At 36.1% G+C, this 27,823-nt stretch overlaps 1 protein-coding gene and 1 non-coding gene across 5 annotated transcripts in view; both read right to left on the reverse strand.

Annotated features, from left to right (window-relative positions):
* Positions 1–27,823, reverse strand: part of EML4 (EMAP like 4) — a 157,488-nt gene that overhangs the window by 90,267 nt on the left and 39,398 nt on the right. The gene's annotated exons all lie outside the window — the stretch shown is intronic.
* Positions 12,213–12,321, reverse strand: LOC116596660. The gene has a single exon (XR_004288246.1). It is a non-coding gene; the product is annotated as a U6 spliceosomal RNA (small nuclear RNA).

The following is a 27,823-nucleotide window of genomic DNA, read 5'->3' on the forward strand; positions in this document are numbered from 1 at the left end:
GTTTGCTACTTGGCAGCTCTGTGACTGGTTTCCTCAGGTGTAATTTCTTCATGCTAATTAGTACTTATCTTAGGCTTGAGGTTGTTAGATAAGATAATACACAGTAGAGCCGTACAGTGAGGGTTCATTGAGTTTCTATCTTGTATAGTGATGTTCTTTACTACACTGTTTACTACTGCCACAAAACTGGAAATGACCTAAAGTCCATGGATGTGGTTAGTAAGCTATGATACATTCACATCGTAGAAAGTTAAAAACAATGAGGTAGGTATATAAACTAAAAACTGAGAGCTCTACAAGACAACTTAAGTCAAGTAACCAAACTGCAAAACAATACATACTGAATAATATATTCAAATACACACATGTGCCAACATACTTCTTAAAAAAAAAAAAGCAAGCTATTTAAATATGTTAATAATGTACATGCAGAAAAAAATTCTAGGAGGGTATACATCAAATCGGTGATTGCATTGTTTCTAAGAAAGTGAGATTAGAAAGATTGGAGTAAAAAGTAATCTTTTCTTTTCATGTACTTCCATATTATCTGAAATTCACCATAAAAATGTATTATATGTTACTTAATCTTAAGTTAAAATTCAAAGCTTGATTTCTTAAACCAAGTTTCCTCCAGATACAGTGTTCCAATTTTACTTAAAAAAAAAAAAAAACAAAACACGAAGCTAGAATATAAGGCAGTTAACTTAAATTTGCATCCATTGATTACTAAGGCTAGAAAAGACTATCTTAAAGACCAACAACTCCTCCTGCCATTTTATAGATAAATAAACTAGGACTCTGGGTAATCAAGCGAGTTATTCCTGGTCACACAGCAAAGGGGTTAGAGTTCCTCCCTCAGATGACTCTCTAGAATCTATCGCTGTTCTACTTTGAAAAATTTTTTTTTCTCACCCAATCTCTAATGCACTACACTCTTGTTCACAAAATATATCTGTTCAGTAAACAGAATATATATCTACTTTCTGGGAGCCTTTGGCCTTTTCTTTTTCTTGGAGAGAAAAGGGGTGGGGGGAGAAAAGATGAAGAGGAGGGAAGGGCAGAAGGAGGGGACAGAATCTTCAGCAGGCGCCATGCCCAGCAGCCGGCTGATCTCCCAACCCTGAGATCATGACCTGAAGCGAACTCCAGAATAGTATGCTTCATTTACTGAGCCACCTAGGGACCCCTGTGGGAGCTTTTTACACTCCCTTTTCCTAATCCAAGCATATTAGCTCTTTTTCCTTGTATCACAGTAGTCTCTCATGTCTTTGCTTCTTCTCAAAACAGTTTCTAGCCTTGAAAGCTAAAATATGAACTACAGGGGCGCCTGGGTGGCTCAGTGGTTTAAGCCTCTGCCTTCGGCTTGGGTCATGATCTCAGGGTCCTGGGATGGAGCCCCACATTGGGCTCTCTGCTCGGCAGGGAGCCTGCTTCCCCCTCTCTCTCTGCCTGCCTCTCTGCCTACTTGTGATCTCTCTCTGTCTATCAAATAAATAAATAAAAATCTTAAAAAAAAATAAAATATGAACTACAAATGAACTCTCAAGGGTTGTTAAACTCACTGTGGGGTCAGCGGTTGAGGGAGGTGAATGGAGAGAGAAAGAAGGTCCATTAGCTTACTCTATTTATCGACATAATTAAGTCTCTTTTATTAGAGCTGCAACCAAAGTTATACGTAACTAAGTAAACTTCAATATTCCATACTATAATTTAGAACTACAACAACAACTGTTCATTATGCTTTTACTATAATGAATTAGTTAATTTGGCTTCTGAGCTGTTAAATATATTACTTTTCCAGAGGTAAGTATATTTTATTCTAAATATCCAAAAGTTGGCAATGCAGCATCACATCAGAATAAGACAGGCCTATAAATTCTAGCACCTTTTCAGTGCCAATGATTTTGTGTAAATCTTTCTAAAATAAAATACTTTCTTGCTTTCCTAACAAGGGCATACAGTCATAATTTAGCCACTTTTAGATGACTCAATCTTCCTTGAGAATATTAATTATTTTGTGCTGTAAGCACTATGATAGAATGATGACCTAGAGACTACTATATTTCTAATTAAATAATTGAAAGTACTACATTTTCAAATTTCTAGTCTTTCTTGCTACCTTTTCTGCTTCCCTCTTTGTAGTCAGGATTAAGTATGCCTGTCTATAACAACACTCATTCCCAATCTAATTTCCTATATTATGGACTCTTGGATAACCAAGCTTTTTGAATTGTTTATAAAAAGAGAAAATAATCTATGAAATTAGGACTTATATTATTGAAAAAAATGTTTTATTAGATATGTATATTACATACATATACATTATGTATGATTTATACAATCTAAACAGAAAGGAAAAAACAAGGCAGCCTCAAGCCTAATATTAGTGTCATTGGAGCCCCAGAGGAAAAGTGAGAACAGGGTTCTAGCTGGGGGGGGGGGAGGGAATAATTGCTCAACTTCCCAAGTTAAACTAAAATTTATAAATTCATTAAAATTAAGTATATTTTGAAGTCTCTATCTCCACCATACACAAAAATCAAATCCAAGTAGATTAAAGAATTTAAAGCAAAATTATAAAATCTCCAGAAAGAAAGAGAGAATATCTTCATATCATGGAAGTAGAAGGGAGGATCCTAAATGAGACACAGAAAGGATTACCATAGAAGTAAAGACTGATACTTATCTACATTAGAATTCAGTACATATGCTTACTAAGACACAGTAAAGAGAAAAAGCAATTTAAAAACTGGAAAAAGATAGTTTTAACATCTGTAATTGGTAAAAGATTAGTATCTTGAATAATTCCTAAAAATCGATACGACATAAAATCCTACAGTAAAGACCTTGACTAAGCATCTCAAAGGAAAAGGAACAAATGGCCAATTAACATACAAAATGAGGCTCAATCACCTCGTTATTTATTTAAGAAAATTAAAACCATATTAAATACTGTTCTATACTCACCAAACTGGCAAAATATTGAAAACATGACAATATCAAGTGTTCCCAAGGATACGGAGTAATGTGAACTCATACATTATGGCAGGAGGTAGGTACACTGTTTCAGTGACTTTGAGGGGAAAACCCAACTATGGAATCACCTGATAAAACTAAAGATACACTCATCTTATGACCCAGCAATTCCACTCCTCAATGTATATATCCTACCCTACGGCAGGGCTAGCAAATGTTTTCTACAGAGCTATAGAGTAAACATTCTAGGCTTTGCAGACCATACAGCCTCTGCAGGAACTACTCAGATCTGCCTCTGAAATACATAAACAGCTATAGATGAATATGTAAATGACTGGGTATGGCTATGTCCCAATAAAACTTTATTTACAAAAGAGTTTGTCAGCCAGGTATTCCCAATCCCTGCTCCTGCACTCATACACCAAGAGACATGTTCAAGAATGTTTACAACAGTATAGTTCAAATAAGAAACAAACTGGGAAAAACCTAAATGTTCATCAACTATAAAATGGGTAAATAAACTGTGATACAAACATTCGACAGCATATTACAGTGGTAAACTATGGCCATGTGCAACATCATGTATGAATCTCAGGAATATACTGGTAAGTATCAAAAGCAAGTCAGACAGAAAGTAAATATTATATCATTTAGAATAAAATTATAAAGCAACAGAGTAATAAAAACAAAATTCATGACAACAGTTACTTCTGATGATATAGGGCAAGGGATAGTACAAGGAGGAATCCACAGATAATATAACATCTGTGTCATAAAAACAATCAAAACATATATTGTGTCACACTTTGGTGGGGGGTAGGGGGAGTCAAGTGGTTTTCTCTTCTTCTTCTTCTTTTTTTTCCTCTTCTGAAAAGAACTCTGGGGATGAGGATATCACAGTTAGGTTCCTCACTTCATTTTCTAGAAAACAATAAAACCAATCTTTGCAAATTAAACTCCGAAACAGATAAAAAGTAGGCATGTCCTTCTGAAAAAATGAGGTCTTATGTCTTAAAAACAACTAAAATCAGATGGTTTTTATGATAGCTTTGAGAGCTAACGGTAGGACTCTTAGCTGTTACCTATAAATCTTTGGGGAGAAAAATAGCCCATTTCAGAAAAGTATACTTTTCAATACACAATACTCTCCAAAGAACAAAACTCTGATCTCCTTTGCTAAAGCACTTCTGTTAAGACATTGGCAGGCCTTACTGGGTAGGAAGATAATGCAGATTAGATTACAGGAGGTAGTAAGAATGAAGAAACATGAGAAAACAGTAACAATACCATGCACTGTCAATAACTTAAAAAATTATTTGGCACTAGCTTAAAGGACTACCAGTAGGCAACTTTGTTTAAATAAATGGTTGCACTATGGTATACCACATAGCTCTTAAAAAGAATGATGTATATTTGCAACCATAAACAAGTTTACTAAGAGTGACAACATACTGTGAAGAGAAAAAAATTACAAGGCAAACAATTATAGTATATTCTGTGTAGAGCTGTATATCCATAGGTATACATGTACATAAGAGACTATAGGTATATCACTGAGAAGCAGGATTTATGAGGATTTTTTGCTACCTTACTCTTTTAGATGGATTTTCTGCAGATATACAGAAAATTCTGTATAAATAGAATTTAAATTATTTTATCAGTTAAAAAAAAGCAAAGCTAATTTAGGCTGTGATATAAACCTATTTTGTAAATTTTCAATGCAAATTTGGTTATTTGTAGATTTTTATGCATAGTGAATGAAAGCATTTTGTAAAAGTATGAATATAGTGATGTTCAAAAAGAATAGTCTCATGCTAATAAAAGAAAAAAAATTGATATAATATATTTGAAAGACCTGGTCTTTAAACATGATTTCTTCAAAACACAAAACACAATTATAAATGACATACTACGTTAGTAAATTTGTATCAGAAGGGATTTTTTTTTAAAGATTTTTATTTATTATTTGACAGAGATCACAAGTAGGCAGAGAGGCAGGCAGAGAGAGAGGAAGAAGCAGGCTCCCTGCTGAGCAGAGAGCCGGATGTGGGGCTCGATCCCAGAACCCTGAGATCATGACCTGAGCAGAAGGCAGAGGCTTTAACCCACTGAGCTACCCAGGCACCCCTATCAGAAGGGATTTAAATGACTTAAATTATTTTTTTGTTTTGTTCTCAATTGGAATTGTTGTCTTCAAATATTACTGTATAAAGACAGAAATATTTAAGGACTACAGTCAAGAATCAAGCACTACGGATTCTACAATAGCTAAAATTTATTTGTGGAAATAAACCAAATAATATATTCAGAAAAACACAGCGACCATTAGGAAGATTTATTTATGCAGGAAACAAAGTTTCCTATTTATCACAATCTACTTCCAAAAATCACACTTTTCTCTCCAACAGGTTTTAATAAGACATTTCGACTATTAAAAGCTTGGCTAATTTATTTTGTTAGTAAATGACAATATTAATTACTTCCAGTTAACAATATTATATGAAAATGAGAGTTCGCCTTCAATAAAATAACACAAATAATGTTGTTGACTTATTTTGCATTTTTAAAACTGTGGGGTTTTTTCATTGTAATACAGTCTTACTAAAAAGTCATCTATTAGCATAAATTAAAAGAGAAACTGTGTTAAGTAAAAAAATGAAAAACATTTTTGCTGCAGTACTCTGAGCATGGTAGCTGGTCCCAAGGAAGGGCTTTACTTCACTGTATCACCAGGATTCATTCACAATTAAAATGGCTCCCCTCTCCAAACTTTTTACTTAATTTAACATGAAGAATTAAAAACAGATAATTCTGCTTCTGATGAAATTTTTTGGTTAGACTTCATAGAAGCAAATGTCAAGCTTAATTACACAATTTATGATTTGCTATTATTTTAGAGAGGCATTTTTGGATTATTTTCCATTAAAAGCTGCTGTTTTAATTTTTTTTCCCTCAAGAATAATATAATGGCCATCCTTTCCAGAGGTGGGGGGAGGGAGGGAAAGAACAAGTTGAGCAAAGCCTACTCTGCCCTCACAATAGGATTATATTTGTTTATACAGTGGGTTCAGTCTTAAATACTTTATGAAGGTTATGTAGGCAAGTATTTATGCCACTATTAACACATATATTTAAAGAGAGGAGGCAGGAAAAAAGAGAACTGATCTATAGTCATTCCTAAATCCTCATACTTCTTTTGTCATGAGTAAAATCTATGAGACGGGTCTGAATTCCCAGGAAAGGAAAGATACGTTACCAGTGCAGAAGTTCTTAAGTGTGGAGGAAACATACACTGAAGCAAGACCAGGCAAACTGTCTTCCATTCTTGCCCGCTATGTTACAAGCAATATAACCCAGTTCTGTCTATGTTTTCTGCTGCCTTCCCAGACAGGTCCAGAGCAAATCCCAGCTCTCTAAATCTCACAACATACTTTACATTCTGAGGAAATCCTCCTGGTCCAGATGGCCCAACACAAAGCATGTCTATGTTGGCACAAATAAAAACTTCTTAAGATAGCTCTTCTGCCCCTTTGCTCTCTTAAGTAGAGAAAAGTTTTCTACTTCTTTATAAAGTGAGACAAAGACAGTGAAGAAGAGAGCATGCAGCCAAAAGGGGGTGAAGATACAAACAAAAACTTGGGCTGCTTTGGGAGTGGTTAAACTCCAGGCATAGACAGAAACACATGAATTAATACACGACATGAATATTCACTATAATCCTTTCGTTGTTCTCAGATAACTATTTTTCTTATCTTCCTTTAATTAAGGATAAGATACCATTGCTTCAAATACAAAACTCAGTTTTTGCCTTCTGAAATAAAACATACTAAGAGTTTCTATAAACAAGAGAGTTAAAACCCCCAAAGTGAATATTTTCTCTACTAGGAAATAAAATAAACAATGTGTGTGCAAAGTGGCAAGTCACATTTTCTTTTTTCCTTTTTGTTTTGAATAAAATAAAATCCACTTGAACTGTAAAGAAATTACAAGAATTTTCACTTCTCAATGAAACTTTAGTGTTTTGAAACTTAAGTGTTAAAACATGGCTGATTCATTATAACCATTTCACTTAACTAAGATGAATTAACAATGAGAATATTTTTCATAGTTCACTAATTTTCCAAATTACTGCAAAATAATACAAGTGCACTAAAAAGTAACCTATAATAATCAACTGGCTGGATACTCCAATTTTAAACTGCTCGGGCTTAGAATAATGTAAATGTACAAAGGAATTCAAATTATAAATATCTTTACTCTGTCTTACAAAATCATGCAACACCAACTGAAAGTTAATGAATGCGGTATGTATTTATTCTTTTGATAATTACTTCTAAAGCTAATCAAAGAACAAATTCATGGAGGTAAGTGTCAAAACTAAGCTACTGGAGGTTTATCTCTTCAATTTGTTGGTTTTAAGCTATATATTTATAATTGAGAAAAGGAAATTTAAATCAACCCAAAGTAAAACAGAAACAACATGACTGGTATAAACACAAACACCCAAAAAATACTGTGAAACGGATAAAACCTAAACCAAATTGAACATTATGAACTGTACTACAAAGACTGAGTCAAGGATAAACAGAAAAGCTTATAAAAGATGGAAAAACAAAGCAAAATAATCCAGATTTAACATTTTCAAAAAGCCTTTATGGAAAAAAGTGGGAGCCATCAAAGGAGTGTTTCCTCAAGTGAGGCTTGGGAAAGTACTTCTCTTTCAAATAATAACTGGTACAGATTCATCAAAATATAGGAGCAGTGTGAAAGATTAACAGGAGTCAAGTGGGTCAGGGAGTGTGCAATGTGTGTGAAGCAAAGGACATTTAGGACAGATCACATCGGTAGAATAAAAGCAGACAGAATGAGAAATATAATGATACAAAAGAAATGTGGTATGCCTGGCGCAAACTAGAAAGGAGTTCAAATTCTTGCAAAGACCCCTGAAAGACTCTGTGGCCGAATTTTTGTTACATTTTTCTTCAATCTCCAGACAAACCTAAGACTTTAGTTTTATAACCAAGTTGTCAACTACTCTTCTTTACAATACACGTAGCACAATTAAAAGATAGTTCACAGTCTCCTAATATTAGAGGAGCTGTACGAAGTTCTGTAACCAAGTGCTTTCTAATACAAAACTAAAAGGCTCCTCTTACACATCACAGTGTATGGGGCTTCTTTTCACCAACTCCCACTTGCAGATCACTACTAATTTGTAGATTATACACCTTGGCTTTCCTTTCTTCTCAAATCAAAATCTCATTGGAGGCCAGAAAGAATACTTTCTAATCTCAGTTTAGTTTCTATGCTCAAGAATCATCTTCTCTCTTTATTATTACAGTCAAGTATCTTTTCCAATAGCCTATTCATTCATTCAAGTATACAAAGAATATTTTCAAGATGCTGAGACAAATAAAAGTTTTACCAGAAACCTTCCCACTAGAAATTAGAAATGAAAGGACAGATTTAAGAAAGACAGAGAATTGATGGAATACGGTCCTTGATTAGATGGGAGATTAAAAAATAGGATAATCCTGGGTGCCTGGGTGGTTCAGTCAGTTGAGTGCTGACTCTTGATTTTGGCTCAGGTCATGATTTCAGGGTTCTGGGATCAAGCCCCCTGTTTGACTCCACACTCAGCACAGAGTCTGCTTGGGATTCTCTCTGCCTCTCACCTGGCTCACACACTCTCTCTCAAATAAATAAATAAAAATCTTTTAAAAAATAAAATAAAGAGGGACCTGGGTGTGGCTCAGTGGGTTAAAGCCTCTGCCTTCGGCTTGGGTCATGATCCCAAGGTCCTGGGATCGAGCCCCACATAGAGCTCTCTGCTCTGCGGGGAGCCTGCTTCCTCCTCTCTCTCTGCGCCTAGTTGTGATCTCTATCAAATAAATAAATAAAATCTTTTTAAAAAAATAAAATATAAAATAAAAATAGGATGATCTCTATGGTTCTTATTGGACAAAAGAGTAAATGTTTAAGGTAACCGTGAGATAGGGATTAAAGTAAAAGCAACAAGATGGGGAATGAGCAAGTAGAATGATGAGCAGGTTTTGGAGGTTTGACTTCAGGGTCTGAGTTTGAGGTCGCTGTAACAAAAGTATAACTAGATCCTGGTCTTAAGATAGAGGTCTTAAGGGGTTCTTGGGTGGCTTAGTCTGTTAAGCAACCAACTCCTGATTTCGGCTTAGGTTGTAATCTCAGGATCCTGGGATCAAGCACTGCATGGGCACCGCACTCAGTGGAGTCTGAGGATTCTCTCTCTCCCCTCTTGCCCCTCGCCCTGTTCACCCTTTCTTTCTTTCTAAAATAAATAAATCTTAAGAAAAAAAAGAGGCCTAAACTACAAGGTATACATTTGGGAACTATATTAGAATATAATTGCTAGCTAGAGTTGTAAGGATTGAGATTTGGAGTGATAAGAAAATAGGGCCAAGGTATTTTATGTGCAGCCAGAGGAAAAGAAACCTGCAGAGAATACAGGATAAAAACTGTCAGGAAGGTAGTCATACATGAACAGACATTTCTCCAAAGATGACATAAAAATGGCCCAGAGACACAAGAAAAAATGCTCAACATCAGTTGAAATCAGGGAAATACAAATCAAAACCACAATGAGATACCACCTCACACCAGTCAGAATGGCTAAAATTAACAAGTCAGGAACTGACAGATGTTGGTGAGGATGCAGAGAAAGGGGAACCCTCTTACACTGCTGGTGGGAACGCAAGCTGGTGCAGCCACTCTGGAAAACAGTATGGAGGTTACTCATAAAGTTGAAAATAGAGCTACTCTATAAGCCACCAACTGCACTACTGGCAGCCATTTAGCCTTTGGCTTGGGATGGAGCCCTGAATCAGGCTCTCTGCTTGGCGGGAAGCCTGCTTCTCCCTCTCCCATTTCCCCCCTGCTTGTATTCCTTCTGTCACTCTTTCTCTCTCTGTGTGTCAAATAAGTAAAATCTTAAAAAAAGGAAAAGAAAGAACTTTTTTTTTTTTTTTTTTTTAAGTGGAGCCCAGGGGTGCCTGGGTGGCTCAGTGGGTTAAGCCTCTGCCTTCAGCTCAGGTCATGATCTCAGGGTCCTGGGATTGAGCCCGGCATCGAGCTCTCTGCTCAGCAGGGAGCCTGCTTCCTCCCTCTCTCTCTGCCTGCTTCTGTTCTGTCAAAATAATAAATAAAATCTTCAAAGAAAAAAAAAAAAAGTGGAATCCAATGTAGGGTTTGAACTCATGACTGAGATCAAGACCTGTGCTGAGATCAAGAGTCAGAAGCTTAACCCACTGAGCCACCCAGATGCCCCACTTAAATAAATAAAACCTTAAAAAAGAAAAAGAAAATACAGCCCAAAGAATGAGCCTTAAAAAGGGACCACTGTTTTATCTAAGAAGGAAGGGAAGAAGATGAAAGCAGGCACAGATGTTTGCTCTATACCTACAGTTTTAATCTAATAAAGTAGAAAAGGTCACTTGCTGGAAAGAGCTGGTTAAAGAGATGTAGAGCTGAGTATGCAAAGTTTACACCATCTGATACATCACAGCACAGGATATTGTTAATATCTTTTAATAAAGTTACATTCTATATTCCTAACTAGACTGCAAAGTCCTCTATGGGAGAAGCTATTTCTTTTTTATTTCCCTCTACACCTGTAAAGCACCACAAGCAGTGGTAACCCTCCAAATACTGGTTGATTTATTGTCAACACAATGTAGAATCAGCAGCGAAGACAGGATAAAACAAGGGGTGAGAAAGAAACCTCTTTTACCTTAGTGACATGCAGAGTATTGGGGATGCTTTAGAAGAACAGAATCCCCACCTGAGAAGGTTCATGGGGCTGGGAAGAGAATCTGGAAGAAACAATCTTGGTCAATGACTGAAAATGATAGAAATGAGAGAAAAGACGGGTTATCTCTCATTACCCTAAATATTTCTCCTTTTGGTTTCTTCTTTCTCTGACTATCCCCTTTTCCTCTTTTGTAGCTGACTTTGGAGATTCTCTGTCTTGCTCTCTTTCCCTGCCTTTCTTCCCCTCTTTGCCACAATATACCCCAAACAAATATATATAAAAACAATATACCCCAAATATTTTTGTTACTGCTCTCATAGTTTTAGAGATTTAGCCCAATCAAGAGGTTAGATATTTATGCACTGCAAGGCCTCAACCCAGGACTCCAGACCTTATTTCACTAGAATTTTCCTCTTATGAGTAAATAAGCTAAAATGTCTATATCTCTCATAAAACAAAACAAAACCTACTTGATTTCCCTCCCTGAATACTCAGACTAACTCAGTGTTTCTTTGTGTATTTAGTCCTGAACTCACTCATTCACATTTTCTTTCTCCCTCTTCCCCCTGCCACCTATGCCTCCTGATAAATCATCAGCCCTTGGCAGAAAATACTATATCTGTCTTGCTTTAGGAAAAATATTCTCCATCTGGGACACCTGAGTGGCTCAGTGTGGTTAAGCCTCTGCCTTCAGCTCAGGTCATGATCTAAGGGTCCTGGGATTGAGCCCCGAATCAGGCTCTCTGCTCAGTGGGGAGCCTTGTTCCCCCCCGTCTCTGCCTGCCTCTGCCTACTTGTGATCTCTCTCTCTCTCTCCCTGTCAAATAAATAAATAAAATATTATTTTAAAACAATTCTCCATCTAAATCTTCATTAACAATATTGTTCTTGGCATATGAAGTTCATATGTAACTAAAAACTTAAATTTAATATGCAAATAATGGTTAAGAATATAGAGTTGGGGGTGCCTGGGTGGCTCAGGTCATGATCTCAAGTTCAGGGTCCTGGGACCGAAACCCTCACTGGGCTCCACGCTCAGCAGGAAATCTGTTTCTCCCTCTCCCTTTGTCCCCCACCCTAGCTTGTGCTCTCTCAAATAAATTAAAATCTTAAAAAATATATAGATAGATAGATAGATAGATAGATAGAACTGGATTTAGACTAACCGGATTCAAACACTGGCTTCACCATTTACTAACTGTACAACTCTGGTCAAATTTCTTAACTTCTCCACACCTCAGTCTCTTCATCTTTAAAATGAGACTAAGAGCACCTAACATAGAAAACCACACAGAATTAGCTAAATCATTAAAAAGCATTTAAAAATGATAGCAAAATAGTCTTATAAATGTCAGCTATTACTAAAATCATTAGTAATATTCAAAAATAAAGGCCTGGTAAACCCACACCTAGACTGCCTAAATTCTTTCTTTCTCTCTCTCTCTCCCTTTCTTCTTTTATGGAATGCTTCACGAATCTGCATGTCACCCTTCACAGGGGCCACGCTAATCTTCTCTGTACTATTCCAATTTTAATATTATATGTGCTGCTGAAGCGAGTACTATATTACTTAAATTCTTAATGATCAGTAAGATTTGCAGTGTCAGGTACCTAAGCAGTAAAGATTTACTTGAAAGTCTCTGAAAAGTCAATAAAAGAGATGTTACATTATTTCACTAATCACTAATTCACCCAGTTCCATTTCATCAACAGAAAGTTAAAAAGACTAAGTTTTAATTAGCAGAAAATATTCAAAACAACACAAAGATACATATTATTTAGGGGCGCCTGGGTGGCTCAGTGGGTTCGGTCTCTGCCTTCGGCTCAGGTCGTGATCTCAGGGTCCTGGGGATCGAGCCCCACATCAGGCTCTCTCTTGAGCGGGGAGCCTGCTTCCCCCTCTCTCTGCCTGCCTCTCTGCCTACTTGTGATCTCCTTCTGTGTCAAATAAATAAAATCTTAAAATACATATATATATTATTTATTTGATAATCACTTCTAACATTTAGTGAACTTCTAATTATATGCTATTTGTTTTGGCATTTGAATAAGATGGTCTCCAAACCTAAAAAGCATGGAAGAATGGGGGAGCAAGAAATGTAAACAAATACAATAAAGTATAATATAACACTTGCCCTGATAGATTTATACAGAAAATAGTGGGACCCCAAAAAAGGAAGTCAGTCAATTTTTAATGGGAGGGGGAAAAATGAAAGTTCGGTCTGTGGAACAAGCAATTTGAAAAAAATACCGATGAGAATTTTTCTAAAGCAATGAAACTAGACAACTATATAAACTTATAAACCATTAGGCAAAAATATAACTTCTAAATAATAAAATTAACCCAAACGATATGATTGTAAGCTATGTATTAAAATCTAAATAAGCTCTAAGTATATGATACTTTTAGTCTATTTTTAAAAGTAGGTAGCATCATTGCTTTAAAAACACCAAATTTTTAGCTTGCTGCAAAATATTTATTCATTCTACTTTTTACTGAATGATTGACCACTTTGTCAGGCACTATGTTAAATTCCAAGGACACAAATTCAATTTAGTTCTTCCCACTTCAAAAAGGAAAAATTTTTAAAGGCACAACTTGGAAAAAGATACTGCAACACACACAAGAAGTATATAAATACCAATAAGAAAAGATGTCGACCTGAAAAATGTAAAGATGATGAATAAGCAAGCTTCTTTGTAGGGAATGAGGGAGGATGGATCAACATTACTAGCAATTAAAAATACAAGTTAAGGGCACCTGAGTGGCTCAGTGGGTTAAGTCTCTGCTTTTGGCTCGGGTCAGGATCCCAGGGTCCTGGGATCTAGGCCCGCGTCCTGCTCTCTGCTCAGCAGGGAACCTGCTTCCCTGCCCCCCCCCCCGCCTGCCTCTCTGCCTACTTATGATCTCTCTCTCTCTGTCAAATAAATAAATAAAAAATCTTAAAAAAAAAAAAAAACAAAAAAACAAGTTAAGGGGCACCTGGGTGACTCGGTTAAATGCCCCATTCTTGATTTGACTCAGATTATGATCTCTTGGGATTGTGAGACAGAGTCCTGCGCTGGCTCCATGCTGCTTGGAATTCTCTTTCCTCTGCCCTTGCCCCTCTGCCCCAGCCTCACTCATGTGTACATGCTCTCTCTCAAAATAAATATATTTTTAAAGAAAGTACAAATTAAAATCACAAGCTATGATTTCATATCCCTTAAATAAACAAAAACTATAAATTCTGGCAATACCAAATGTTGGCATGGGAACTTTTATATATTTTGAAGGTAAGTGTACATTAATAAACTACCTGAAAGAATAATCCAGTGAGATCTATTAAATATTAAGGTACATCTTCTCAAAGGATAGGAAAGTTTTACTGACAAAGTAATTTTTATTAGTAAGGCAAAGACAGTCTTCTCCATAATCAGTGGTGCATTAATTTTATGACTCTATTTCTCCATGGTTACAGAAAGAGAATAAGAAGGAGAAAATAAGGAAGATAACTTTAAATTTTTATTTAGTGCCAAATTGGGAGAATTCAGCATTTCATGGTACTTTATTTTTTAAGATTTTTTTTAAAAGATTATTTACTTATTTGTGAGAGAGAGGGAGAGAAAGCGAGCAAGCACAAGTAGGCAGAGTGGCAGGCAGAGGCAGAGAGAGAAGCAGGCTCCTTGCTGGACAAGGAGCCCGATGCAGGACTTGATCCCAGAACCCTGGGATCATGACCTGAGCTGAACGCAGTGGCTTAACCGACTGAGTCACCCAGGTGTCCCTCATGGTACTTTTTGATTCGAGATCTTTGCTTATCTATAGTGATGGTCCTCAAGCAGATAGATATGATACAAATCTACAATGAAGAATAGAAACATACTTCAGAGAGAAAGTAAGGGACTAGTCAGAGTTCTAGGCGAGGACAGGTATGTTTACATCTTCAGAAAACCTTTCCTATTTCCACAATAAGGAATATTTTTTAATAAGTCAGTAACATGCTGTATTCAAAGGATTTGATATTATTGGATAAGGAACTGAGACACAGAAAAAAAGATTATTTTCCAAGCTTCTACCATATACCCAACACTATATTAGGTATATGGTAGGTTAATGCAAAAATAATGCAAAAATAAAAAATAATGCAAAAATTTTTTAAATGCAAAAAAAAAGGGCGCCTGGGTGGCTCAGTGGGTTAAGCCTCTGACTTTGGCTCAGGTCATTATCTCAGGGTCCTGAGATCGAGCCCCACATCGGGCTCTCTGCTCAGCAGGGAGCCTGCTTCCCCGCCTCTCTCTGCCTGCTTGTCATCTCTGTCCATCAAATAAATAAATAAAATCTTTTTTAAAAAATGCAAAAAAAAAAAAAAAAAGCAAACCAAAAGCATTAACATATGAGAAAGATAAATCATAACCAAGTTGAATTTATTGAAATCAAAGAAATTTATCACTTAAGAGAAAGTAAAATCATTCAGTTCAGCAGAGAGAAAGCATTTCATGAAATTTAATACCCATCAAAACAAAAACACTAAATAGAAGGGAACATTCTTTATCCGATTTAAAAAGGCACTATAACAGATCATATTTTCTGTATCTCTCACTCTTGCTAGCTAGACACACACATACATTAACATATATATGTTGTTCTTACAATGACTGACAGATACTCCTTTCACCCAAAAGAAGAGTCTGCATTCCCTTCTCTTGTATCTGGGTGGGATCTGTAACTACTCCAATCCAAATATGGCAAAAGAAATGCTTTTATGACTTCTGAGATGAGGCTGTAAAAAGGATACAGCTTCTACCTGGCTTTCTCTGCCTTGGGAATGCTCGCTTTAGGAGAAACCAGCTACCATGCTGTGAAGCAGCTCATACTAGCCCATATGGTATACCACCTGGAAGGATTCAGCCAGACAGGAAAGGGGCTCCCTGCAAATAGCCAGCATCAACAACCAGACATACGAGTAAATGAGCCTTCAGATGGTTCCTTCCCTACGCCTTTGCATCTTGCAGTCAAGGCTTCAGACAACACAGAGCAGAGACAAGTGTTCCAACGGTGTGACCTATCTAAATTCCTAATCCACAGAACTATGACCATAATAAATGGTTGCTTTATGCCATTAAATTTTTAATGGATTATGTAGCCATAGTAAGTGCAACAGGCATATACCAAAAATTTTAAAACTACTCCATCATATTCAATGTTGAAATACTGAAAGCTTTCCTTTTCAGATAAGGAACAAAATAAACAAGGATATCTATTCTCACAACTTTTATTTTATACTGCAATCCTGCTCAGTTCAGTAAGACAAGATAAATAAAGATTAAAAAGAAATAAAACTATCATTCACAGACAATATGATTATGTATATAAAAACCCCCAGAATATATAGACAGCTGATTAGAATAGAGAGCACAAGGTTGATGGATATAGACCAGCACACAAAATCAACTATATTAATATACCCTAGCAAAAAAAAGGGAAAAAAAATGACTTTAAAAGATCATTATAAGAGCACTAAATTATATATATATATATATAATATATATATAATACACACACACACACACCTGTAATAAAAATGACAAAGCAATGTTCAAGATGTCTGCACATAAAACTAGCAAATGTTGTTAGGAAAAATTAAGGACCTAAGTAATTAGGTAAATATACTGTGTTCACAGATTGAAGACTCAATGAAAATAAACCACTTTCACCCTGACTGAATGCAATATGGAAAAAATTCCAATACTTTGTGTGTGAGTATGCATACATGTGTTCATTGCATGGAATGTGGTACATTTATTCTAACTTATACAGAAAAATAAAAAGTCAAGAATAAGTAAAACCCTCTTGAACAAGAGGAAAAAGGTAGGCATACTCGCCCTACTAGGTATCAAGAGACTTACTATGAAACTATAGTAATTAAGACAAAGATAGACAATTAAGAACCATGGAACTGGAAAGAGAATCCAAAAAATAAACACACTCACATACAGACCAAAGGCAGTACTTTAGAGATCCAGGGAAACAAGACTCATGCCAGTAAATAACGCTGGGTCAAGTGGATCTCCATATATGCTGGAAAATGAAACTTGACCCTTTCCTCACAGTATATACAAAAATTAATTCCAGGAGGACTACAGATGTAAATATGAAAGACAAAACCATAAAGCTTTTAGAAGATACTTTAACAAAATACAGAAATCACTACTGATAAAGGAAAAGATTAATAGTGGGACCAATCTTACAACTGAGAATGTGTACTCATAAAAAGATACCATTAAAAGTGAAAAGGCAAGCTGGAGTAGGAGAAAGTAGTTGGAACATAACAGATAAAAGAATTCATATGCTGAATATACAAATAATACTTATAAATCAATTAGGAAAAGACAGTCACATACAAAAATGAGTAAAAGACCTGAAAAGGAACTTTCTACAAAAGAGGATATTCAACTGGCCAATATATGAAAAGGTGCTCAATCTTATTAGTAATCAAGAAAATGCAATTTGAAAACACAATAAATACACTACATACTCACTGGATAGCTTAGTTGGCAAAGATGTTGAACAACATGAAATCTTAGAACTCCTTGTGAACCGTATACTATACAGCTACTATGGAAAACTACCTGTCATTATTTATTAAAGTGGGATAAACACATTCCCTACAACTCAGCAATTCCAATTAAGATTACACTCAACAGAAATATGTATAGACATGTACCAAAAGATATGTACAGGAATCAGAGCAGTTTTAACAGTCAGACAGAAACAAACCAAATCCATCAATATGAGAACAAATAAATTGTGGCATATTTATATAACAACGTATCATTCAGCAATGACACTGAATCAACCATGCTACATAAAACATGGGTGAATCTCAATACTGAGCAAAGGAAACCAGGCACAAAAGAATATGTGCTTTATGATTCTACTTATATAAAGTACAAAAACACATACAGCTATACAATATTGTCAAAAATCAAGATAGCAGGGGCGCCTGGGTGGCTCAGTGGGTTAAGCCTCTGCCTTCGGCTCATGATCTCAGGGTCCTGGGATCGATCCCCACATCGGGCTCTCTGCTCAGCAGGGAGCCTGCTTTCCCCTCTCTCTGCCTGCCTTCTGCCTACTTGTGATCTTTCTCTCTCTATCAAATAAATAAATAAATAAATAAAAATCTTTAAAAAAAAAAATCAAGATAGCAGTTATTTTTGGAGATGTGAGAGGGGTAATAATTGGGAGCATAGGAAAGGGGCTCTTCTAGGGTGTTGGCTATGTTCGCTCTCTTGACCTGGATTATGATTACATGGGTTATATGGCAATAAAATGACTTTAAAAAACATTTGTTTTTTAATTTAAGACTGTATTTAGTTTATTTTTGAGAGAGAGAGAACAAGAACAAGCTTGACGGGGGGTGGGGGGAACAATCAGACTCTGCTGAACGCAAATTCTGATGGGGCGCTTGTTCTCATGACCTAAGATCACTGCCCAAGCAGGAACCAAGAGTCAGATGCTCAACCAACTACATCACCTAGGTGCCCCTAAAAGGTTTTTAAATGTAAAGTTCATGCCTCTCTCTCTCTCTCTCTATATATATATATATATATATAAAATACATATACTGTTGTGCTAGTTACGAACATTACAAATCCTATGTAAAAAATAGAAATTTGAAAAGTATGGATAAAAATGAATACCTTAGATATCTTCCTAATAACAGCAATTGCTTCATACTTTCACTAGTCTGTTGTGTGTCTGTGTGCTGGAAAATAACTGAAAATAGCATACTTACTTACATCTTCCAAGTGAACCAAGTATTTTAATCTTGTGGTTATAATTTTTTATTACTTTCACACATTCCCATATATTGCCTCATTTTCCAAGTGGGATTTAATCACCAAGATGCTTATTAATATTTGAATTTTAGGCAGGTCTAGAGTGGTGAATATTAAGACTTGACAAACTTTTTTGTTTTGGTAACTAAAAAGATTTTGGTTAATATTTTAAATCATAATATATATATTTTTAGAGAAAGATTCAAACATTTCAAACAAGTCTTCTAAGTAATTTTGATTTTGGGGAGATGATTTCTTATCAGACCTGAAGAGATCACTAATTTTAAACCTGTAATGTTTGAGCTTGAGCCTAAAATAAAAGATTTGCTGTGCCATTTTCTCTTCTCCTTTGTTTATTAACATAACTCTGGTTTCTTCAAAGAATTCTTTGTTAAGTCACCTATCTATTTTGTGAGAATCAGATAATATAATAAGCAAGCACACTTAACAGGGTACAGTTAATGGTAATATAATGCAGCACATGCAGAATGAATGAAAGAGGCCCACTGTAAATTGAGAACTCCCAATCCACCTTAGGTGATAGCTGACTGACAGACTGAGGGAACATTTTAATCATTTTATTCAATGTTGGTAAGACATAATTTCTTTCATTTTATTTAAAAAGTAAATACAAAAATTCCAGTATTTTTTCATGCACTGCACCACCAATAAATCATCTTACACATTGCACTATGAAGACCCCTTCGAGGGCAGCAGGGAAATGGCCAGATCAAATGGGCAATTTAAGTAGTTCATACCCTGGTGGCTAAATGGAGGGATGGACTTAAGGCAAAGGAAACTGCTGAAAGATCAGACTAGAAGCTAAGAAATAGCTAAGAGGTTAGAACTGTGCAGATCAGACGTAATGGTAGCCTAAATAAGGCAGTGGCAATATAAGTAAAGGGATAAAATATATTTCTGCCAGTGGTAGAGCTAATGGATGGCTTTATCCTCCCCATTCCTTATCTCAATCAGCCTCTTTATTCAAGATACCCAAAAAGCAATTTTTTTCAATTAACTATATATATTTGATATGGACAACTGATATTTTTTCAATTCTGTGTGACAAATGCATATATTAATAAGATTTTTAGACAATTTTGCTGCTCTGAATGACCTATAATATACCGCATGAGAGAAAATACTGCGATCACTGAAAAACAGCTTCAAAACATAGCTTCAAAACATCCCTCACCCACCCCCAAACCACACACAAATTGCCACCCCTAAGCCCTTCTTATATAGAAATTTTGAAGCAGCTCCCCCTGGCCACAAAGAAATTTCAAATGCTCCTGTTTCAAAGCAAAACAAAACCCCAAACACATAAACATACATATGATTTTTTTAAAAACTTTATGTTAAATGCAATCTATCATTTTTTAATTCGTGAAAAGTTAAAAGAAAAATCAAATATAAAAACTAAAACAGGTTAAAGGTTTGCAGAACTTGGAGATTTTTATAGAAGGCCTTTTCAAAAGATATTCATCTATTTCTTTTCTTTTCTTTTTTAATTTACTTATTTGACAGAAAGAGACACAGCAAGAGAGGGAACACAAGAAGGGGGAGCGGGAGAGGGAGAAGCAGGTTTCCCACTAGAGCAGGGAGCCCAATGTGGGGTGGGCTCAATCCCAGGACCCTGGGATCATGACCTGGGCCTAAGGCAGACGCTTAATGACTGAGCCACCCAGGTGCCCCAAAAGGTTTTCATCTATTTTCTTATGAAAAGGGGCACTTCAACAGATGGGGTTTCTACTATAATTAATCAATTCAAGATCTACAACTAAACTTATTCTTAGCTTCAGAATTCACCCTTCTAAGTTTATTGTGAGTTCCTCACTGTCAAGAGCCATCACTGTTTAGATGTCACTGATAAACTAGGCAAATATGTCTCAGTAAATTTTTAGGAATACATATAACAAACATTACCCAAATGTATTATACCTCTATTAAATTTTTTCATTGACTTTGAAAAGAAAAAGAAGAAGTCATTACCATTCCATAAATTGAAATCCAAAACTCAAATATTCTTACTGTCAAATAAAGCATCCCCAAAATTTAAAGAACCAACCATGTACTTCTAGTATGGAATTTTACTGTGCTGTCTGAATAGGAACCAAGTATGAAAGGCTGACACCAAAGTAAATATGATGGGACAAATATAATTCTCCTTTCCTCCAGCCTTCTATTCTCTTCAGACCAATTCTCTTCAACCATTTATGAGGAGGATTACTACTTGAGATTACTACTTGTAATCTCAAGTGTAGAATACATGGGATGTCCTGAAGCCCACTATATAGAAGATGGTATAATCTGTATCACTTCAGATCTTAGACCCATAAAGTAATCCCACGATCAACCTAACATTCTAGTAATTTTCCAAAAAATGGGATAAACAGACCCCAGATAAAATTTCCCATGTCTTTCCCAAAGTAACGCTACATATTCAAAATTCAAATCAAACCCAGACCATTTTTTCATTTCATTTGGCCATAATATTTGTTGGTAGATCTGATACTTGGGTATATATTCCCAACAATGAAGGTCAAGCAATACCTAACTGCTAATTAAGACAATGTATATATGCACACACAAACACGACCAAACATACAGAACTATATTTTAAGACTCCCCAGAGAGCTTTTTTTTTTTCATGAGCAGAAAGCTCTGTTTAGGTCTGTATTATGTAAATAACTTAATTCAAGCACAGTGAAGCCTAAAAGACAAATGTTAGCTTTCAAGTATCTATAGTTACTACATGAAAAATAGTAACCATCTGCTCCCACAGAGGGCCAAACAAGATGAAATATACTCGATGTATTAAATGAAGAATGCAGGTTAGATAAGTTTGTTTGTATGTGTGTGTATATATATATATATATATATACACATACATACATACATACATACACAGAGAGAGAGAGAGAAAGAAAAGGTTAATTCTAGGAAGAATGAATCTTGACAATCAAGAACTGCTTTCTTTAAAAAATCGAATAAAACAATACACTCAACTGCCTTGATGGGTTCAGTAGAATCTCGTATCAGTATAGGAGGACTCAAAAAACTATCTTCTGTAAGACTGTATCCCTACAATTACAGAATTCAATTTGTTTGAACTAGCCTATCTAATTAGCTAATTATGCTAAAGCTAGGAGAAAAATTTAAAAATACCACATACATAAGTATACATTGTATTAGCAAGTGGTAATGTACTGCATATTGCTTCTTAGAGTTCACAGAAGTTCCACAACAAACAGGAGTAAAATTCAGAGTAAATACACATATCTAGTCCTTGTACTTGATATCAAAGGTTTATAATATGCTTAAAATTGCAGGTAAACCATAAATAAGAAATTTACTCAACCCAAGTCACAGAATACCTGTCAGAATGCTGGTGGTAAAAATGAAAATTTACATGACAAAAATGTTTCATCAAAGCTGAAACTACAGTTTTTTCTCTATCTATTCCTGATGCAGAACTAAAGTCAGTTTTTTATTCCTTCCAACTTCTCTTCAGTTTCATCAATTTCAACTCTTAAGGTTGTATTAGCAGGGTGGGATAAACTTTAAATACGGCCAATTTCAGGCATAAGTAATAACATGTCACTGGGTTCAATAGCTTTCCTTAGTTGGAAAACAACTTAGTTGGCATGGCTAAAAACAGTGGTCCGAAAACAAACCAATTAATTAATAGCTAATTATTATAATCTAAATACTGCACATATTTTTAAAAATCTTGGAAAACTATATATACTAGCAAGTATAAAAATATATGAAATGGAAAAAGAACAGGAAACATATTAACGGTTATACTTACGCTGGAATTGTGGACGATTGTTTTTATAATTTAAAAAGGGGGGGGGGTGCCTGGGTGGCTCAGTGGGTTAAGGCTTCTGCCTTCGGCTCAGGTCAGGGTCCCAGGGTCCAGAATCAAGCCCCACATCAGGTTCTCTGCTCAACGGGGAGCCTTCTTCCCCCCTCTCTCTGCCTGCTTCTCTGCCTACTTGTGATCTCTATCTGTCAAATAAATAAATTTTTTAAAAAATCTTTATAATTAAAAAAATAAAAGATTTCTCTTTTCCTCTAAAGATCTTAGACTATAGCCAAAGTTTGGCTGGATATGTGACAAAGCAGGTTGAAAAGTTCCCAACAGGTACGTTTTCAGAGAGAAGATACAATAATAGACATTCTTTATATTTTCTGATTATCCTCCAAAGTAAAAGGATCAGAAGGAGAAATAATTTAAATCTGTATCTGATTATCTGCAACTTAGTTTTTTAAAAAAAACTTTACTTAATTAATTTGAGAGAGAGTGAGTGAGCATGAGCAGGGGGGAGGGGCAAAGGAAGAAGGAGAAGTAGATTCCCTGCTAAGCAGGGAGCCCCAATGTGGGGCTTGATCCCAGGGTCCTGGGATCATGACCTGAGCTGAAGGCAGAGGCTTAACTGACAGAGCCACCCAGGAGTCCCTGCAACTTACTTTTGAACTCATCAGAAAATAAGACATATTGATAAATAAAGATGGGATAACCTAACTATAGGAAAATGTTAATTATAGAATCTAAATGATGGATACATAGGTGTTCACTGTTCTTTCATCTTTTCTGTAGAGTAAACCTTTTTCTTAATAAAACAGAAAAACTACCTGAGGTAGACAAAATTCTCGAGGAAAAGATAAATTGCAGAGTACTCTGGAAGCTTTATAAGGAAATAAAAATATTACAGTAGCTGAGTTTTATGAAAAATCAGCTTAAATTATATGATTTTAATACTGTTGTTTTAAAAAATTAAATTTTATATATACTGTGTGAAGTTACAGATTTTTAGATCCTACAGTGTGGCTATTCTCCGAAGTTGCCCACCCCCCCCCATCCCCATGCCATCCCCTGCAGTATTCATGCCCTGGAGTAGCTGTCTCCTTTGAATCTGGTCTGGCTCCATGTCTTGCTTTTAAACAACAAATGTTGCAGAACTTTCAAGACTAGATATTAATAAGTCTTGCAGATTCGAAGACTCTGGTTTCTTTCTTTAGAAGTACTAAACTGCCATTTTAGAAATTTAACCACTCTAAACCAACATGCTGGAGAGGCCACATATACGTGCTCAGTTTGACAGTCCCAGCTAAGCCCAGCCTGTCTGTCTTCCAGAAATCTACCAGACATGTAAATAAAACTGTCCGACCTTCTAGTTGAGTATCACCAAGTGACATTATGGAGAAGAACTGCCTTATTAAAGCTCTACCCAAATTTCTGACCCACAGTATTGGCAAGACAGAACAACATGATTGTTGTTTTAAGCCACTAAATTTTGGGTATTTTTTAAAAAACAGAATTAATGAGGAATCTTGAACAGTAACTATTTAGTCCAAACCTTCATTTTTAAAAACTGATCCATTCTCAATAAACTGAAAAATAAAAAAGAACTCTAGGGGTACCAGTCAGTTAAGCATCCAACTCTTGGCTTCAGCTCAGGTCATGATCTCGGGGTTTTGAGACTGAGTCCCTTGTCAGGCTCTGGGCTACTGAGCCTGGAACTTGCTTGGGATTCTATCTCTCCCTGCACTGCCCTTCCACCCCCAATCTATACTCTAGGCTTAGCAGGCAAGAATAAAAAGATAAAGGAAAAGCCTAAATAAGAATATCTCTGCCTAGCTATTCAAATATATAAACCCCATATATTAAAAACTCAACTAAGTAATAAATAGCAGACCATTTCTTAAACCATTATTTTTTTTACACATTGGACAATATTTATAGAAGAGTAAATGTGTTAGATATAATTTTTGCTATTTAGTTTATACTGAATCTACTGTTTGACATTCTGTTAATGATCTGTGACTCCCATCTAAGTTGCTGTTTTAATAAAGAGGTAATAGAGAAGGAACTCAACCTAAGAAGAGAAAATGTTATAAGCCTCTACAGTTTGGTTTTCATGGACTCATTTGGAAAAAATTCACGGATCACAAATTTGTGTGTGTTACCTACCACTTAACGCGATACTTGATGTAGGCAAAAAAAACAAAAACAGGGGGGCCTGGGTGGCTCAGTGGATTAAGCCGCTGCCTTCAGCTCAGGTCATGATCTCAGTGTCCTGGGATCAAGCCCCGCATTGGGCCCGCTGCTCAGCGGGGAGCCTGCTTCCCCCTCTGTCTCTGCCTGCCTCTGCCTACTTGTGATCTCTCTCTCTGTCAAATAAAATAAATAAAATCTAAAAACAAAAACAAAAACAAACAAAAACCCACCAAAGTTCTGTGACTATACACAAAATAGGCACCTGATAAATGTTCATAGAATATTAAAAATCCTACATATTCAGCTTATAATTGTGTGAGAGAACCTTAAATTGGTGATCTAAAGTCATCAATACCCTTAATTTTATAGTAGTTTTAAGAAAATATGGGGCACCTGGGTGGCTCAGTGGGTTAAGCCTCTGCCTTCGGCTCAGGTCATGATCTCAGGGTTCTGGAATCAAGCCCCCATCGGGCTCTCTGCTCAGCGGGAAGCCTTCTTCCCCCCCTCTCTCTGCCTTTCTCTCTGCCTACCTGTGATCTCTTTCTCTCTCTGTGTTAAATAAATAAATAAAATTTTTTAAAAAGAAAAGGATAACGGGGCGCCTGGGTGGCTCAGTGGGTTAAGCCGCTGCCTTCGGCTCAGGTCATGATCTCAGGGTCCTGGGATCGAGTCCCGCATCAGGCTCTCTGCTCAGCAGGGAGCCTGCTTCCTCCTCTCTCTCTCTGCCTGCCTCTCTGCCTACTTGTGATCTCTCTCTGTCAAATAAATAAATAAAATCTTAAAAAAAAAAAAGAAAGAAAAGGATAAGTATTTTCTAATTGTAAAATATGAATTTAAAAGTCCAATTCTCACATCTGTCATAAAACTAAAAATTTAGACAGTATTAAATTATCACCCTCATCCATCTTTTCTTTTAAAATGCTTCTAGAATTTTTTTCATGCTAATAAAATGATCAAACTATTCTTTTCTTCCAGTAAAGACAGCAAGGCAAGTTTCAAGAGAACAGGGAGACAGTAAGTTAATTAATTAACTAAATTAAATAAATTAACTAAAGGAGACAGTAAGTTAAATTAACTAAAGCATCATTAACTTGAAGCATCTATTTGTAACTTAAATTTCATAGTTTCAATAAGGAAGTATATAACCTTCTTGGAATGGTTATATATACTTGGAAATACCTAATAACATTTTTATTTGCACATTTTTAAAAAATGCTTTTATTGGGGCGCCTGGGTGGCTCAGTGGGTTAAAGCCTCTGCCTTCGGCTCAGGTCATGATCTCAGGGTCCTGGGATCGAGCCCCGCGTCGGGCTCTCTGCTCAGCAGGGAGCCTGCTTCCTCCTCTCTCTCTCTGCCTGTCTCTCTGCCTACTTGTCATCTCTGTCTGTCAAATAAATAAATAAAATCTTTTTTTAAAAAAACCACTTTTATTTATTTGAGAGAGAGATAGCGAGAGAGAGAGCACAAGCAGGTAGGGTGGGGGTGGCATTGTGGGAGAAGCAGGCTCCCTGCTGAGCAGGGAGCCCAATGCTGAGATGCAGGGTTCAATCTCAGGACCCTGGGATCATGACCTCAGAGCCAAAGGCAGATGCTTAACCAACTGAGCCACCCAGGCACCCCTATTTGCTAGACCTGTCAAAATTAAAACACCTTCATGCACGTCATATATAAAGAAGGGACTGTAAACTTTATTACAAAAGTCAAAGGACATTTATCCATTGGTTCTGATACTTTCAAACTATTCCAGTTAATATCGATGCAAGACTCCACCAAAGCCAACTTCCTCACTGTTCTGCAGGTAATGCTGACTCAGTTCACTTTGTGGTCTGAAACGACTTCACCCACCTTCAGGACCCCACTACAGGTCTCACCTTGAAGAAGCTCTTACTTTTATTGAACACTGAACTTTTTCCTTCCTTAACTCTCAAAAGCCTTACATCCATCATGGCAGTACTTAATATCCAATGGTATATTACTGACTTTTTTTTCATGTTCTTATAGACTGTTGACCAAATATGACTGTAAGCCTCTTCATGATAGACACTATTTCATACTTTTCAATCTCCCTCAGTATGTACTATGGTAGGTACACCAAGCACATTATAGACATCCCAATAAATGTTGAAGTGAATACTAAAAAAGTTATACTGTAGTTATGAAAAAAGCAGCATGCTCTAATGTATGAAGTACATTAGGTTATGAAAGACAGAAGTTTACATGGCCTCCTTTTAATTACTTAATTACTTCAAGGAGAAAGTCTGAGTTTTTTAATACCTAACACTGTCCCAATATTTAAACATAACTGATTTTTAAGATAAACCTAAGAATTCTCCTTAACATGACTTTCTATCTACTGAATGATATAAAATCTTATTTTAAAATAAACTTGTCTAAAAACTAGATCATCTTAAAGTGCTAGAAAGTAAAGAAGTTCTCAAAAAAAGTGATAGGGCTATGTCAAAAGGACACAGAAACCAACTGAAAGAGCTCCCAATGGCCAAAGGTGGAACAATCTAAGCAACAAAATTAAGTAGTATTGTATTGTAACCCAAATTATGAGATAAATACCCACAAATCCACACTGATATAAATGACTGAATATATTAAGTAATGGGGGAGAACAGATAAATCTCCTGTGAAGAATTCCACGTAAATTATGCAGACACACTGCCTTCAAAGAGGTAGAGCATAACTCCCCATTCCTTAAGTGTGCATAATGACTTCCTTCCAAGTGGAGGATGGAGAGGAGTGTGGGTGGAGAGGAGTAATTTCACAGTAGAGAAGTCTGAGAAGTATTACTTCAGCCTGGTGACTGGGGTCAATATCAAGTTACAACGTATCAAGTTATCATGTTACTACTATATACATAATGTGCACCCAATATATATGTATATGTAACTACATATGATGTTATGAAAATGGTACTTTGTCTTTGGGTCTTCCTCTCCCAATCCATAACCTCAGTCTAATCATGAAAAACATCAGACAAATTCCAAATAGGGACAACCTATGACATACCTAACCACTACTCTTCAAAACTGTCAAGGTCATCAAAAACAAGAAAAAACTGAGAAACTGTTAGAGCCAAGAAGAGCCTAAGTACATATGATAACTGGGTGGGATCCTGGAACAGAAAAAGGACGTTAGATAAAAACTAAAGAAATCTGATAAACTATGGACTTTAGTTAGTAATGATATGCCAATATTGACTGTTAATTGTAACAAGTGTATCATAC

This window comes from Mustela erminea, chromosome 7 (assembly GCF_009829155.1).
Source record: "Mustela erminea isolate mMusErm1 chromosome 7, mMusErm1.Pri, whole genome shotgun sequence".
NCBI lineage: Eukaryota > Metazoa > Chordata > Mammalia > Carnivora > Mustelidae > Mustela > Mustela erminea.